A 17,294-nucleotide genomic window follows, 5' to 3' on the forward strand; every position below is an offset into this window, starting at 1 on the left:
TATCACTGTCTAATTAAACAGCTAAAGCTCAAAATTTAATTTCCTAACAGGTATGAATGCAGAGCAGTTCAGGGCTTTACTTAAGACAATAGGCTCTAGTCTCCCTAAATAGTGAACAACCTACAGTGAAACCATTCGACCAGTTGAAAAATGTGCAGTGTTGCTTACACAACAACAGTAATGGATAAAAGCAGAGAATATGGTAAATTTTGGTTTTCAGAAGGCTTTTTATAAAGTTCAGCTTGAAAGATTCTAACAAGACAGGTGGCAAGCATCCATGGACATTCATGTATTTGTGTTGCGAATGGGTTAAATGAAAACTACACATAAGGAATTACTGTATACAATGTGGTGGTTATCGGAGTACCACGGGAGTCTGTATTCGGACCACTGCACTTATTAATTAATATCAGTGATCCACATTATGGTATAGTTTGCAAACTATCCATTTTTGCAACACCAACATCAAAGGGTTAGTTAACACTGGTGAAGTTGCAAGGGGACATTCAAAAAGATTTAGATTTTGTTCAATGATAAAAAAAGACGGGTTCTGTTTTGATATATTATTTTCATCTTAATTTGAGGAACTGATACAAAAGCAAACAGTATTAGGACATACAGTTAGAAGTGTAAAATTTAAATCGATAATGTTGTTACAATTGTGAAATGCACTAGTAGGATCTCATTTAGAATGTTGTCAAAATAGTCATTAAAATATGTAACAGCAAGAAAAAACTGTAATGTTTCATTCTTGCCTTTAATGAAAAATCTTCTGGGCACTGCTTAACACTTTTTCGTTTTCTGAGGAATGTAGCCGAGATAGGACAGAAGCAATTGGGATAGCCAGATTCATGACACAAACCTGTAAGTATCAATAGGATTCATTATGATACCTCATATAGGCAGGTAGGCATATATGAGGTAGACTAAGAAGTGCCCAGTTTAATATCTCTTAGTCTACCTCTCCGAGAAGGAGGGACATCTGGACATGAACCCCACAAATTTGAGTGCTCTGACTCTCTAACTCCTGTTTCATTAAATTCGAACACTTCACAAGTTCCAAACACAATATTGCTGCTCTGAAAACCATATCAAGAAGAGAACCCACAGAGATTATTGCACTGAAAACTGAGTACTGGAGGCAGTTTTTGCTAGTTTTTACACACAGTTGACGCACCCATGATATTGAAGCTCATACTGTGGCTTCTTTTTAGAAATGGCTGGATGAAATTATTGGATCATTTAACAATTAGCAATCTCCCATCATAATCTCTCTCATGTTCTTATGTGCTTCAGGTCAGAGTTATAGTAGTAAGATGAAGTTATTCAGAAAAGGACCCTCATGGCACGTAATAGACACTTTGATCATTGTGCATATTACTTCATTTAAATTAACAGATTCTAGTTATTTATTCCACTGCTTCCTTCTTACTCAGTATGCATAGCTGTTATGTAGAGGGAGAGAGTGCAAAAGTCACTTCCTCAGTGAATGTGGACCATATGTTTTTAAAATCAGAAATGCCTACAGTTATTGTTAGCTGGGAAACCGAGACAGGATGATTAATAGGTTTCAACAGTCTACACTGTATGTTTCTTAGGTTTTGACTCTTCGTGGCTCCCTGAACCAGTGGTTTTGCCCTTTAAGAGTGTATTAATGTTCTTCTATGCGTCTCTGAGCTTGAGTTTTGTTTTTTCTCCCTTCTGTTCAATGTCAATCTTCATGGCTATTGGCTTGTTGTGAAACTTCCTGAAGGAAACATTATCTTTAAAACATGTTTCCTCTCTGCTACTGTGTTTTACATTTTCTGTACATCTGGAATCTATATTTTTACATCTCAAAAATACTGTGGAGGTATCTCTCAAATTGTAGCAATTGTAACTGTAAAAATGACTCTGGGAGCTCAAGCCATTGATATATACTCATTTAAAGAACACATTACTGGATAAATAGCTAATGATTTAATTTGTCTAGGAAGTTATGTACGCTGGCATTAGTGTAATTAATATAACTGGCCGAGCCATTACTGAGGCTGTAGCCTTTTCCGACAGTATGTACTATATGGATGGGTTTGTTTCCATGTTAAAAGGCTGTCTTCTCACTTTTCACTTTCTGGATGGATATTGGCATTAGCTTATTTTGTATTTGCTTGGTTTGCTGTCTATATGGTTGAAGTTCACATAGTCATAATGAGAATCAGGGTTTAAAAGACAGCATTGGGTGATTATCAGTGTTGAATAATTTGGAGCTGGAAAGGAGTCATTCTGAGAGTGATTTAAGGTTTTTAAAATGTTTTTTCTTCGAGAGCTGGGATAGAAGCCTAACCACTCATTATCAGTAAAGATATATATTTTCTGATAGCGTTATTGCATTGACCATGACAATTGTTTTTCCAGTTTTTCATTTTAATCGCAAATTTAATTAAGATTAATAAAAAGCTTTTTATAAAAGTTTGCAGGTTTTTATATTTTTCCTTTTCACTTGCATGAATCAACAAGGTAAATATTTTCAGAAAGATAAAAATATTAAAGCTCATATTTTGAAATCTCAAAAGAAAATATTTAGTCCACTAAAGCTTCAGTAAATGTGATTTATGAAGACAAAGGAAAAATATATTTGCTTTATTTCTTTAACTACAGTACCATGAACACCTCCTTGTACTTTATGTCTTGAATGAGAATGTTTTATAAGAATATTTGTGTTCTTCATAGAACTTAGAGTTGCTACATGGTACAAGTGGATTTCCTTGTAACATTGCTTTCAGCTTCTGTTGTTCAACTTCTCATATCTTCAGAAATGCACTAGATCAGAGCACGACTGAAAATTCCAGTTTGTCATTCAAGAATTATAAAGCCACCCAGTCTCGGTACATGTTATGACATAGTTAACCTGATGTCATGTGAAAAACATTCCTTCCTTTTGTTCAGTGCACACAGTGATAAGACCTAAGTGACAAACCCCAGTGACTCACTATCTCCTACAGTCTCTTAAAGGATTCATTCAAGTATCCTGTTTTTTTAATATTTCCTCTCATGTGTTGCACATTCTTTAATGTCTGTCCACAATTCTTTGTTGTTTATGGATTATCCCTAGTTACTGTTCCAGTTATTAAAAGGAACCCTGGAGAATAGTACAGCATTCTGACAGCCTGCTTTACTAGCTGAACCTACACCTTTCATAGAAGGGAAGTCCCAAAATACCATTTTCGCCTTCCTGAGCATCACTGACGTGCAACACAGAATGTGTTTTGTGGAAAACTTTGACTCACCTGGATAAAAGAATCCAGAAAGAAAGTGTCAGTAAGCTGTGACATCATATGTAGTAAAAAGTTATCTTGTTTTTCTTACCTTGAAGCCTCAGTTCTAAACAAAAACCAGTGAAACTGAATATTAAGTGTTTTCTGTTCTATATATAGAGATGTTAAGTACTGTACATACTGTATGTGTGGAAATATTGAAAAGCTCAAGTCATTCTTACGCTGTTACCTCCAGTCCAGCTGTTCCTGTCTTCATAGCCACTGTATGTACATCAGTGGTTGATAAGCCCGTACAAGTATTGTGCTTTAAATATTTCCTAGAAGAGATAAGAATTACTAACTAATTACTAATTTGCAATGCAACCTGCAATGGTACACCTTGCTGGCATTGAAAACAAAATTGCAGGTTGCATTGCAAATCTAATGATATGAACTGTTTAAAACTACTGTACAAACTAGGTTGTCAGAATAGTAGTCTTAACCTTAATATTTAATGCAAACAAATTCAAGTTTTCTAAATGTACGAATTTGAGGCTAATCTAACCTTACCTTTTTAAATACAGTGAAGAAGTGAAGATGGTTAATTTATGAGCCACAATAATAGGTAATAAGTTGCAGATTCTGTTGGTGAAATAGATGTTCAGTACATACAGTAGAGAGTATTTTCAATTGCATTTGATGCATTTTTTTTTCTTAGGACTTTGACTGTTGTGTTTTGCTGTAGTATGCAAATGACCAGGTGTAGCACTAAACCAAGACTCAACCCATAGACTGAATTGTTGCTGGTCTCAGGCAGAGTGTTGTGTAATTTAGCAGGGTTTCAAGATCCATCTGAATGGATTCAATCATTGAATAACTGAGTAACTTTGCAGAAAGTGTGGACACTGGGCCATAGGAAGTGATAAAATGCTATCAGAAAACTTAATGGAGGGGAATTTTAAAGTGACATGAAAGAGAAAGATATTTCTTAAAAATCCTCTCTTGCATGAGATGTATGTTCAAGCAAGGAAGGTTGGAAGATTCCTACAGTAACCATAGAAGTGAAAATTCTCAGAAAGCATAATGTAATGATTGCAATACTGTACATTACTGTACGAGAAGGCAGTCTGGAGCTGTGGTAGACAGTTTGAGCTGGAAGTGTGTGAAGTGTTCTTGTGGGGAGTTTTGGCTGACAAATCTGTTCCATTTATATTTCAGGATGTGGAAATGTTTATGAGTCAGTTGCAGCCTTATAGTATTGCTGCATACATGCTGTATTTTGTTGTTGATGTTGAACGGTGACCTGCAGTCATTTACAGAGCATGCATTTATGAGCCTGAAAAACTAAATATAAGCGGAGAGCGACTTTCATTGGAGATTTTCCAATACAATGGGTCTCAATTGTTTATTTGAAGTGGAGATGCTGTCATTTCAACACAATAAAATTAATATTTTAGCTAATTAATTTATAATCAAGCCATTTAGTATTAATTATGATATTTATAGTATTATAAAATCTAGGTCGTTGCTGTAGTTATTCCTGTAAATATAAGAGCAGCCACAGACTCAGATGCAGGTACATTTTGGCTGAGGACACAGTGCTATAAAGCTTCCATGGGAGTATGAGTAAATGACTTAGAACCCCACCTAATAGTTTGAAATAACATGTAACTGATAACAATAATTTAGAAGTTTTAATATTCTGATATATTATATAATGTGTATATGTCATCATATACATTATATCATAATTATTTAGTCATTAAGTAGTGAGTGATTTCATAAATAAGTCAGTGTTGTATTGTTTAGCATGGAGATCATGACAATACTTTCAACAAACTGAACTGGAAAGAAACTGCTGTTCAAGCATATTTGTTTTCTCCTGGAGGGAGGACAAACACTAAGTCATAAATGATATTGCACTGCAAACAGGAAATAGGCCCTTAAATGCTTTGCCAAATGCTTGCTGTTCTCAAGGAATTTTCATATTGTTTTTCCACAAAAGCTGCAGTGGTTTGTGTAACTTGAAAAAGGCTTGTTGCAGTCTTCAAAATCCTTTCAAGGGTTGGTGTTCCACTTTCTAGCATCTGTATAATTCCTTTAAAGAGAACTTTTGGAAGATGCAACTAAAATATGAGAAGCATTTGTTGAGCCCCGAGGATCCTCTTAAAATAGCCTGTAGGATTTCAGTTGTAGCACACACGACATGAGAGTGTCCAAAAATGAGACCTTTTTAGAGCTGCCATAAGTAAAAAATAGGGTGAGTCTGGCTTTTGCCTTTAGTTTGTGTTCTTGCCACAAACCCTCATGAACATAATTCAGCGCCAGAAAATCCTGTAGCTCGGGTGTGGTGGTGTTTTTTTAGCCATACAGTACCTAGTTGACTGCTCTCCTTTAAAGGATCCCGTGTTCATCTTCTCTGTGAGGTTATATTTAGAACTTGGCTGCAGGTGATCACTGAGGTCTATGTAAGATTACATTTTTCCACACAGCTTGTATTGCTTCTAGCGCTGCCCTGCCTTTAACAGTAAATGCCCTGTTGCTAAATGTTGATCAGCTTCATCAATTTGCCTGTGTCATGTCTGTTCAATAAAATGTCAATGCACCTGCTATATAAAATATAAAAATTGCCATGATCTGTTTTCAACTAATATACTGGTATGTGGCTGGGATCTTAATAAAATTACCTATTTTTTAAAAAACGGTCTGTCCTACCTTGTAGAGAAAAACAATACACTGAATTTTTCCCTGAAACCTAAGCTGTATTGTCATCTACAATTTATCTGTTCCACAGATTTTCAGTGTTTAATTGTAAGTGGGTGAAGTACAGTAGTTTGAATGTATTGTTATATGCAGAAACAATATTGTTCGGTATGGATATCTGGAAGATAAGGATCTACAAAGCTGTTAGTTACTTCAGTCATGTAGATCAGACTGTGCTTTTTGGTCAATGTATTAATGCCAAGTTGGCCTGGTATGCTTATAAGTTTAAAATACAGCTTCTAAACTAAAGCCTCGAAATTGCAGTTTACATTGGTTTGCCCTTCATGACAGGAAGCAAAACTGCAATGCATCTGTTAGCCATTTAGGATTATTTTCAGATATTGTACAATAAAACAGCAGTGGCTTAACAAGAATAACACTACGCCAGATTAGTAATTATCCAATAGCCTCAACGTTTAAATCTGCAGAGAGATCATTATTTGATAGGCAGCAGGCATTTGGGTTAAGAACTTGTTGAAGGGCAACTGCAATGCTATTTTTATATTTCGAGGATAGAAAGAATTGATGAGTGCATTTCAAACCACAATTAAAGTAAAATTTACACAGTAATGTGTAAAACCTCCAATTTACATCACAAAATAGACTACATTTCCAGGTATGCACAGAGTCATATTCTGTGATTTAGAACGAGGCATCCAGACCTCTGGTGAGGTGAAGCAACGCTATTACATTGTAAACAAGCAGGCTTGTGAATACATTTCTTTTAATCCAATAGAAATATTGCTCCCAACTTCAAGACGGTTTACCGAAAAAATACAACTTTCTTGATGTAATTAGAGGCGTAAAATGGGGATCTGTCCCAGGACCACTTCTTTTCCTGTTTTGTCAGTGATTAATGACATAGATTCTGCTATAGTTATATAGTATAGTAAAATAGTCACTTTATACTCTCATCCTAGTAAGAGTACTTCACATTTAAAATGCATACAGATTTTAAAAGTTACGGCTTACCAAGCACTTGGAGGATGATATTTAATGTAAACCTGTATAGAATAATACATTCAGGTACCAAAAACAATAACTATAAATAGAAAATGAGAAACAGTGAGAATTTAGAATACTTTATACTATTTTGGCCCCTGTATTATAAAAATATATATTTATATTCTGTGACCTAAAGGAATGTCCTGCTAAAAGACTTCAACTTTTTCTTCTCAAAACAGAGAAGACTTCAAGGGGACCTGATCCCTTCACAAGTATTTTAAATCATCCAAGGCATCGCCCTTCAGTATCAGCAGTGGAACATGACCCAGAGGTCAGAAATGGAAACTACCAGAAGAGCATTTAAATGAACAAGTTGTTTACACAAAGAGGTGTGGAAATATGGAATACTGTACAAAGTCTTGCCACCCAGTCATGTTATTGAAGCCAAAACGTTGGCTTCTATCAAGAAACTGGAAGAGTTCTTTGGATCGGTTAGCTACTAACTGCCAAATGGCTAGATGAGCTGAATGGCATCCTGTTATTTGTGAAATGTATGTTCCTGTGACATGCAAATCTCTTCTAAAGTAGCCTTACTCCTTTTAGAAATGCAGTGTCTTTTCTAGACCACAGCAGCCTAGAAAGGAAATCTAATGTTTCACTTAGCTCCTAAAATATTGCAGATCTGTACATAATCATAATATCCAAGACGTGAAGCAGACTTGTTCCTTTTAACCCCTTTTAGACGAACAGTGCATGTTGAAGACGTAGACAGTTTTAAAATATTTCTGCTGTATAAAATAAGATTCAGGAGTGTTTACGTAGCATGATGAAACTAAAGTTGCAATAGCAGCTCTAGGGTCTCATCTTTGTTCCAGATTACAGGATAGAATATAGTTAAGCTCTGCTGGAGGCCCAGGCACAATGCCACAATCCTACAAAAGACTTCTTTCTTCCTTGTTTAGATTTTCTTCTTTTTTTTATCCTTATCTTTATCCTTCTAATTACACTTTGAAATGAATTTACAGTAGATCTGGAGTTGTAGCTTCATGGCTGTGGCACATGTTATTTCAGTGATTTTGTCTTCTGTACTTCTGACTTATGCTGCTTTGCAATTTTACTATTGTAATCTCTGCATGACCAAATAACCCCCCTTTGCAAGTAATAAGCATTTACTGGCACGCAATGAATTAACTTGGCTCCAGCCAGTCAGCTGTTTTATATATTTTTTTGTGTATAATGGAAGCAGTTGTTTTGTTTTGCAGTTTGTGCAAATTTCAACTATTAAAGTAAAAAAAAGAAAGGAAGGAAGAATGACCTTTAATGCTTTTGTGAGTCCTATAAAATTTAAATCTGAACAAGAATCAATATAAAAAAAATGTTTTGTGTTAGCAAACCGGGGTCCAGGTTGACACCCTTAAGATGAGTTCCAGATTTTAAATGTGGTGAGGTCAGTCTACATCACATTCGAATTTATATTAATTGGCCAGTTATATTGGCATATATCACATAGTAACATTTGGTAGTTGTGCAATAGCTTTGGATTTCTGAACATTTTAAATTGAGAAAACTGTGGATCAATGGAAATATGATCACAGGTAAAGATATTATTTTTCGTTCGGTTTTCTTTAGAAAGTATGTTTTCAACAATCCTTAAAACACACAACTAAACATTTTTTTCTGGTTAAGGGGGGTATTGGGAGTTTGTATGTTCTCCCCGTGTTTGTGTGGGTTTCTTCCAGGTGCTCTGGTTAAGTCCAAAGACATAATGGTGGAATAATTGGCTTTTGGGACAATTGGCCCTGGTGTGAGTGTGTTTGTGTCTGTGTCTGTCTGCCCTGAGATGGATAGTCATCCTGTCAGGGTGTACCCTGCCTTGTGCCTGTTTGCCAAGACAGCTCTGTCTCCCCAGTGACCCTTTAGTAGATAAAGCAATTGGAAAGGAGATGGATGGGAGCATTTGGCTATGAATAGAAACCTTTGTGTGTGTGTATATATATGTTTATATTATAGTCAAAATCACATTTTGCTTTTCACATACCTAGAAAAAGGTTGCATAGGAACAATGAAGGATAAATTGAGCTCTCTTCTCTCTCCCTGCATGGGCTTCTATTCACAATACCAAAATACTTGTTTTTATATTTACTCAAGAGTCTTGGAGCAGGGTTATCCTTCGTATTCAGCGCAGATCTCTAAGGAATTCAGATATTTATATTGTCATAGCCTCAAACAGACCTTTAATTCACCGGTTGCTGTCAAACAAAGAAAACTTTGAAAAAAAGTTTGACAAAAGACATTGTCTGGGGATCAATCACATTGGCACACCCATAAGTAAACCTGAAAATCTGTCAGTTGTGACAGGACTCTCAAGAGCTGCATTTACTAAATATCTCTATAGACATCTGAGTTTGCTCAAGTCCTTGTACAGTATGTTCTTTTTTTCTTTCAAGAAGAAAAGAAGCTTGAGTTCTGAACAGCATTGTGTCTGGTTAAACAAGTTTGATTTTTTCACCCCAGGTTTTTTATTCACGAGAGCTGAAGGTTTGCGGTTTGCAGTGATGATAATAAAAGCATACAGCTTTATTTCTGAAAAAACATGACCACCAAGCAGTATGTAGCTGGTACAAGCGAATACCTGGAGATAACTGCATGCATAGTATAATGAAATGCATTAATAACACAACATATGGGTGATGCAACCAAGTGTAGGTCAGGGGTTCCCAGTCCTGGGTTAGGAGGCCCAGACACCTGTAGCTTTTGTTCCAGTGGAGCTTTCAGTTACACAATTGAACCCTTGATTGGCTTAATGAATCCTGGAAAGACACAAACCAAACATGTGACACACAACGTCAGTATGCCAGTATGTGACACACAACGTCAAACTTATACAGAGAACATCTGTATATTTTTAATTTACAAAGCATTGCAGAGTAATGAAACAATAATAGTTTTTGGGTTGTTCTGTTAAATTAACCACTGCTCAAGAAGCCAGATCTCAACTTTAAGATAATGTATAGATCTGTTTCTAAGAATAAATTAAGTGATTTTGAGTTAGTTTCAAGCTTTCAAGCCACCTACCTAGAATTTACACAGATCTGTATTGTAAGTAAAGAATTGTATATCCTGTGTGGTAGGACTTAGAAAATAAATCTTTTAATTGTTGTATTGCTGTTTGTATAGTTGCAGTGCTTTTAATATGAAGGCAGCCTACAGTATCTAGATTGTTTTGACTTGTATTTTAGCTAAAAACGTTCTTTTTCACGTCAAATATTTTTGTTCAATATGTCTGATTTTTTTTTAATCTAAGTTTCTTGGTGTTCTATTGCACTATTACTGTCAGAAACATCAGAAATTCTTGTTGGATCACTTTCCTGGGAGATACCTCAGAGTATTGCCAGCATGATCCCCTGCAGCTTTGATGTGAGATATGGAAACAAGATGTGCATTTATTCAGTTGTTGTAGAAGTTTTTTTTAAATAACTGTGTAAGCCTTAACATTTTAAAATCCTTCATCTCTATAAAATGTAATAGTTCTGTGGAGAAGCAATAAGCCTTTTAGCATGTTGCCACATCTGTCTTTAGGGAGAAGGCATGTAATATTTATGACAAAATTGTTTTTTTAACAAGTGCATTAAGCAATTAAGCAAGTGCAAACACACAGGCTGAGAATGAACTTTCCGAATGAGATTTTAAATAGATTTTAATCCCTTTGATTCATGTAAAATACTTTGCTGGTGTACTGTGTGATGCAGATTTTGTCACTTTGAGAGCTCTCCCGGGTTTGTGCCCCACTGTTTAAAATACTTTCTGAAATTAATGAAGAACAGTATTTTTTAGTATGCATTTCTAGGTACTGATGTTTTTTTTAAGTGATGCAAGGTCCAGCTGTTACAACATGAGCTGAATACTGTGGTATGTTCTGCTTGTGATCAAATTGCACTGTAATTGGAAGGAGAGGGGTGTAGTTCTGGAAAAGACTGGGTCCTGAAATTTTTATACTTCAAATGTGAAAAATATTTCTGAGGATGTAGAAGGCAGGTCTAAAGATTAAATGAATCAAGTGAAAGGCTTTGGCTGTGGTCTGTAGACAATCCGCTTGGAAAGACTGAATTTGGCTTTTCATCTTTAATATTAGGTTCCTGTGAAAAATGTAACTTTTGGTTATTGATGTGTAATGTGTCTATTGAGAACCTGATTGAAATAGCTGCTTAAAGGCTGATTACATTAATTTTAATAAGCTCTATGCTGGAATGCATTAATTCATTCCAACACCTAGAAAATTAGGTGAAGTGATCAAACATCAAACGTGATGTAGTGTCGAATGACAAGTGTCATTTTTTTTCCCTGTGCTTTTAAACTGAACACTCCCTCTATTACTTCATTACTGAAAAGATGTTCTTTACAGCTGTGTTCAACAAAGACACTGCTTCCATGTTGTTTCGACTTCATATTTCCAAACAGCACGCATACCAACAATGGAACAATTGTGATCATGGCACATGAACTATATTTGCAGTAAGAGATTATTTGACTTATAATAGTTCAAGAGGTTGTCGCTGATGAAATCTAAGGCTTTAGTCTACTGTATAAATTGCTAAATTATATTTCAAAAGAAAAAGAAAGGTAGTAGTGGGTAATACCAGAACCTCTGGGATTTTTTTTACTAACATTTTGAACAATGAAGTGTCTGGTATAATTAACCCCTGGCATATTTTCATTCTGTTATTTTTCCCATTCACCCATTAGTAAAAAACATGTATTTTTATTTTTGTTTCTCTGTTGTTCTTCTAAAAACTACTTATAGAAAGCAGGAAAACTAAATCCCGTATTTACAAATAAAACAAATTGTTTAAGTATTGTCTGCACATGATCGCCCACAGTTTGCTTGCTGCTATTTCCTGTTGACAGCAACACATAATGACCTGCCTGGTATTTTCCAGTGATTACAGAAAGATCTTGTTCTGACCTCTGAAATCTCCAACCAGTGAATTGCAAAGAAAACAAATGCACATTGGGCGTGTTAGTGCAAGTGTGATTTATCTTGCTTCTAGAATTTCCCTTCAGTCTATGCTGATAGAGGAAGTGATTGTGTCAAGAGTATATTGAGATTCTTAGTGATTAGGAGTAAATTACTGCTCAAAGACTTCCCTGTGCTCATGTTTTCTCCCAGGACGCTGTACTATTTATGTTTTAAAAATGTTCAACAAGGATATCAAGAAAAGTTGCCGAAACATGCTTAATGTGGATATTAATACAGTAATGTGTATGGGGTTGTATGCCAAAATTGATAAACATTCCCTTTCTTATCAATGTTATTTGCTTTCATGAATGAAAACATCTAGGTTTTAGAAGCTCACTGCCATTTGTTTTTAGTAAATATTTACATTTCCTGAGTACCTTGGCAGAAAGACTTTTTTTGTAAGACATCTGCTGTCATTTATCATTCAGTCTTTGTTTACAAGTGTTAATTAGTCCTCCTGTTGAGAGCTGAAGTACTGATTGATGTCCACAGACCTTGCAGTCCTCGGGAGTTAGTTAATAATAATTCCTTACACTCACACAGTATAGGGCTTTTCTGGACACTCCACTCCAAGCACTTTACAGGTAATGGGGACTCCCCTCCACCACCACCCACCTGGCTGATGCGATGGCAGCCATGGTGCGCCAGTACGCTTACCACACACCAGCTATCAGTGGAAAGAAGAACTGAATGATTAAGCCAATTTATAGATGGGGAATAGTAGGAGGCCATGATTGGTCAAGGCCAGTGGGGAATTTGGCCAGGACACTGGGGTAACACCCCTACTCTTTTTGAGAAATGCATTGGATCTTTTAATTATCACAGACAGTCAGGACCTTGGTTTTATGTCTCATCCTTAAGTGATATACTGTAGAAAGATCTGTGAATTGTAGGGCCACCATGAATACACATTAATCAGTTAGGTGGACTGGCTTTAATTTCTCATTTATTCCATTTGTATGGATTTTTTATTTTTATAAAAAAATGACCCCAAAACCCGATACTGCCATTATAATTATATTTATTTTGAACTTAATAGTACATTTAGCATTTAAAGATTTACGGAACATGGAATGCGCTGGTATCCATTGTTAGAATTGCACATGGATCAAATCATCAGTTTTCCCTTGCCAGTGCATACTTCTGTTCTGTTACTGTTCTCTCCTAAAGTAGATGTTTACTTCAGATTCTCTTATTGCAGTTCTAGGAAATAAAATTCTACATATTTTAAGTAGTAGGATTTCAGTTTTTTCTGTGCGTTGATTTACTAATAAGCTGAGATTCTTAAAAAGATTTATTTTAATTGTGCTCTTTCTGTGTTGTCCAAAACGGAGAATATTCCAAGTAGACCATACAGAGAGACGGGATGAGGCCAGCCACTTTGTGATTCTTGAGGTCCTTTAAATTCTGTTCCTTTCTTTAGGTGTTGAACACTATAAAATGCATTTTAAAGGCATTGATAATAGGGAAGGCATTCTGAACCAGTATACTGTACTCAGTAAGGGGATCATCAGCGTAGACCTTCTGTGATTTTGCAAGTTTATTCTTAAAGTGTACAGGGAGCACAAAGGACTTTGCGTGGAAGTCACACCTCATATCTCTCATTTCCGTTTTTCTGGATCTGTCCTCCAGCAAGCTCAGTTCAGCAGAACAAAACTTAAAACAACATCACTTCTGTCGCTGGACGACTTCACTGGTGTAAAGATAAAGGGTCTCTGTGCTGTGAGATGCTGCAGGAGTAAATGGAGTCAAATGTGTCTTTGTGTTCCTGCAGCTGAGTCCACAAGCAGATGTTTTCAGCTTGGCCATAAAAGAGGATATGGAATGATTTTTTTTGTTTATTGTTCTAAATATTAGTTTTAGTTGGAATCTGAATTAATAGCAGTAATAAAGGATGGATTAATAACAAAAGCTGATGATAAATGATGGTAAAACATCCTAAGAATAGTATCCGTTCACCCTCTTGATTCTATATTCAAACATGTCCTGTGATCATTTAGAAGGTAAGAGGTACCAATATTTCAGACAGACAATGCTTTTAAAGTTTTCTTTTCAAGCTACTTATTGTATGTAATGGGTAAGAAAATACCGAGGCATGCTGGATTAAAGATCCTATTACCCTTTCTGGATTTTAGTTCACATCCATGTTTTGCCTAATTCTAGCTGTATGCTAATTCACCTTTCAGCAAAACATGTATTTTTGTTTGTTTTGGTGTTGTTCTTAAAGAACTTTTAATAACTTAAGACAAATTAATTCTCTTCTCCTCTTCAATTTTATTTATCTCAAACCCTTAAGAGTACATAGGTTAACTAATTTAGATGGGATGTGCTCTAATAATGTTTATTGCAGGAAATGTTCACTAAATTGCTGATGATTCAAAGAATTGTTTCTGATAACACATTTCTCTTTTACCTATTATAGTTTATGAGGAATAACCCCTTTAACCTATTAGCTGTTTTGTTAATGCATCCTTTGAGGAAGTTGACTATATTCTTCTTATCCACTAAAAAGTTATCTTATCCACTTCTTTAGTCAGGAATTTGAATTATTTTATAGTTGTTTCCCTTTAGATGTATCATATAGTGCTGTCAGATGGCTTGTAATATCAGAACAGTGATATTTAACCTTAACCTTGTGTTATCTTTTAGTAATAAACCAATTGAACCTGTTTGAGTAAACATTTACTGGAAGGTAGAACAAGGCATGTTTGTGCATCTGCAGCTGCCTGTCTCAGATGAGTATGCTAAGTGCCTCTAATCAAATTCTGTTTAATTTCAACATCTGCAGGCTGATGAGTTTCCTATTTGCTTTATTATTAGCAGTGCTCTCTGTTGTGGGCTCTTAAGTATTTTTTGGCTTGATGGCTTTTTTAAAATGTGGACATGTCTGTAATGTGGTGCATATGGAGCATCATAGAGAGGATTCAACCTGCTCTCTGGGAAATAAAGTATAGAAGTTGTTGTAGAAAAATAAACCCTGCCAGTTGGAAACTGTGAATAGCAGTAGTTCTTGCCTTTCAAGAAATTTCTCTTGGATTCAAGGATTCAATACTTTATTGCCATATCACCAAAAAGTTGGCTGAAAGGTACAGAAGCTCTTATAAAACATTGTTACAAACAGGGTTATAAAAAATAGAAGTAGATAAATAGACTGAGCAGTTTAATCAATAATTAGAATAAATAATCATAACCTCCAAATTATAAAGGTTTTGCCAAGAATATGCCCATGTGGTTTAAATAATTAGAGACACTTGATTTATTTTGTTTTCTGGCACAGCTTTGGAAAAAAGAGTACAAGGGTTAAACGGGCAAATTGGGTTAAACAAATATTAATAATGATACATAAACAACACACAGCATAAACATTTAAACTGCAAGTTACACTATTTACAAACATGGCCTCTCAAAGGCCTATGTCCTGACCATCCAGAAAAAAACCCAGACTGCTACCAACTATTCAAATCCTGTATAATACCTGACAGACTCGGAAATAAGGATAAACCTGCCTTCAGCACCAAACAGAATACAGCCGAAAGCTAAAGCTGTGTCTATAAACTCAGATGCTATAAAGTAAAAGGGAACTTATCTCCCTATTCTAAAAATGCATCCACTAATCTGGAGGCCAGTTTTAACCTAGGGACTGTCTATTCAGGAAATCAGAATTTTCTTAAAACAACAGGATCGCAAGGTTAGCAAGGTTCAAATACTTAACTCGCATCGGGTCTTAAAGCTGAAAGGAACAAGGACCTTCTGCCTAAGTGTTTCTTCTCCTTTTCCCTTGTGTCTTGCTGTCCTTTCAACCTGTCCTTCCATGTCTTCTCTCTTTTCCCCTCTCTCACCACACCTGCCAGTTTTATATCCTGTTCCTTCTCTGTTAATGACCTTTAATCATTTACAGGGAAGTAATTAACCAAGGTAGACCAGAGGATTCCTTTGATCAATGCCCCACTCAATTAACACCTCAGTTCCTTTCATGCTTTGAAGCTCCCAAGAACTTCAGGTGTCCACACTAGCTAGGTGTTAGCCATTGTCTCTAGATTTCTAAGACGCATCAGTGGTCGTTTCCAATAACCATAACAATATTGTAAGAGTAATAGTGCTTTCAGTGCACATAATGTTTGTTTTTAATAAAGGACATAATCACCCCTCAGCTACTATGGCAGTTCTTCAAATACCTGTCTGTAGGCTGAGGTTAGTTGTGGTCTTTACATAATTTAACCCTTAGCTTTTGCCCTTTATTCTTTTATTCTTTGGAATAAAATAATTAAATAAATAATTACATTCTGTATTGATAAAGGATTGAGTTTATTAATCTTAAACAAAAATACTGTTTGCTAGCATACTGACACACCTTGAATATTTAAGAGCTCTCACTCCTTAATTTCTGTTAGAAATCCACATTATATGAGCAATCATAGAAGTAATTTCAAATAAAAACATATCTAAATGATGATCCAGTGCTTAAAGGCTGTGGCAAATGTCTTTGGAAAGTACCAGAAGGTCCACTATTATATCTGTTTGGGATTCTGTTCCCCTCTGGGATTTGTGGTTACCAACAAAAACAAACATTTTTTGTCAAAAGCATTTTCCTTCTGCATTCTGGGACATAATCCGAGATCTAACAGTGAAAATGAAATCCTTTGTTAGATCCGATAATCGCTTAGTATTTGTTCCTCTAAAACATTCCATACTCCGGATATATTTGTGTGTAATGCCATGTTTTTGATCACATCGGGACCAGTGGTCGTGTTCTGGTGTCCTATCCAATGTAATGGTTAATAAGAGGAACGATACCAGAGTTGAGATTCAAAGGGTTTTTATAAATCAGTAATACTCTAATGACACTGGGCTATGGGTCTTTTTAAGCCTTTTTTTTCTTGCTTTGGACATAAACTAAGGCCATCTCAGTTTACTGTTCCTTTGTACACCTGCCAACATGCAAGGGCTCCTAATCGCTTCAGCATGGGCTGGAATGGAAACCAGGTCCCGGCACAGAAAGACCAGCGCTTCACTTTATCCACTGCACCACCCCTTTACCCCTGGGAATGTAAGCTTGACTGTCCGATGATAACATTAAGATTTAGCAGGACAGCACTGGAGAGGGAAGAGGGAGGAGCAGATAAGGAGAAAATCCTCCCATCGTGTGCTCTGCAGTGCATACAGTACATGCCCCAGGAACATCATTGTGATGAGCAAAGAAAGATCTCTAAGAGGCTGGAGAGAGGGAAGGGGTAGGAAGGAGTGGGGAGGGGGGGTGGAGCAGACACATGGCTGTTGTTGATGAGGAAAAAAGGCTTTGGCAGAGCTGATGTTGTGACTGTTCCTTGCGGCTCACA

The 17,294-nt window shown here is 36.1% G+C and overlaps 1 protein-coding gene across 8 annotated transcripts in view; it reads left to right on the forward strand.

The window, feature by feature from the left end:
- The window catches only part of rin2a (Ras and Rab interactor 2a), a 56,218-nt gene that overhangs the window by 5,365 nt on the left and 33,559 nt on the right, over positions 1 to 17,294 (forward strand). The gene's annotated exons all lie outside the window — the stretch shown is intronic.

This window comes from Lepisosteus platostomus, chromosome 17 (assembly GCF_059453375.1).
Source record: "Lepisosteus platostomus isolate fLepPlt1 chromosome 17, fLepPlt1.hap1, whole genome shotgun sequence".
Classification (NCBI taxonomy): Eukaryota; Metazoa; Chordata; class Actinopteri; order Semionotiformes; family Lepisosteidae; genus Lepisosteus; species Lepisosteus platostomus.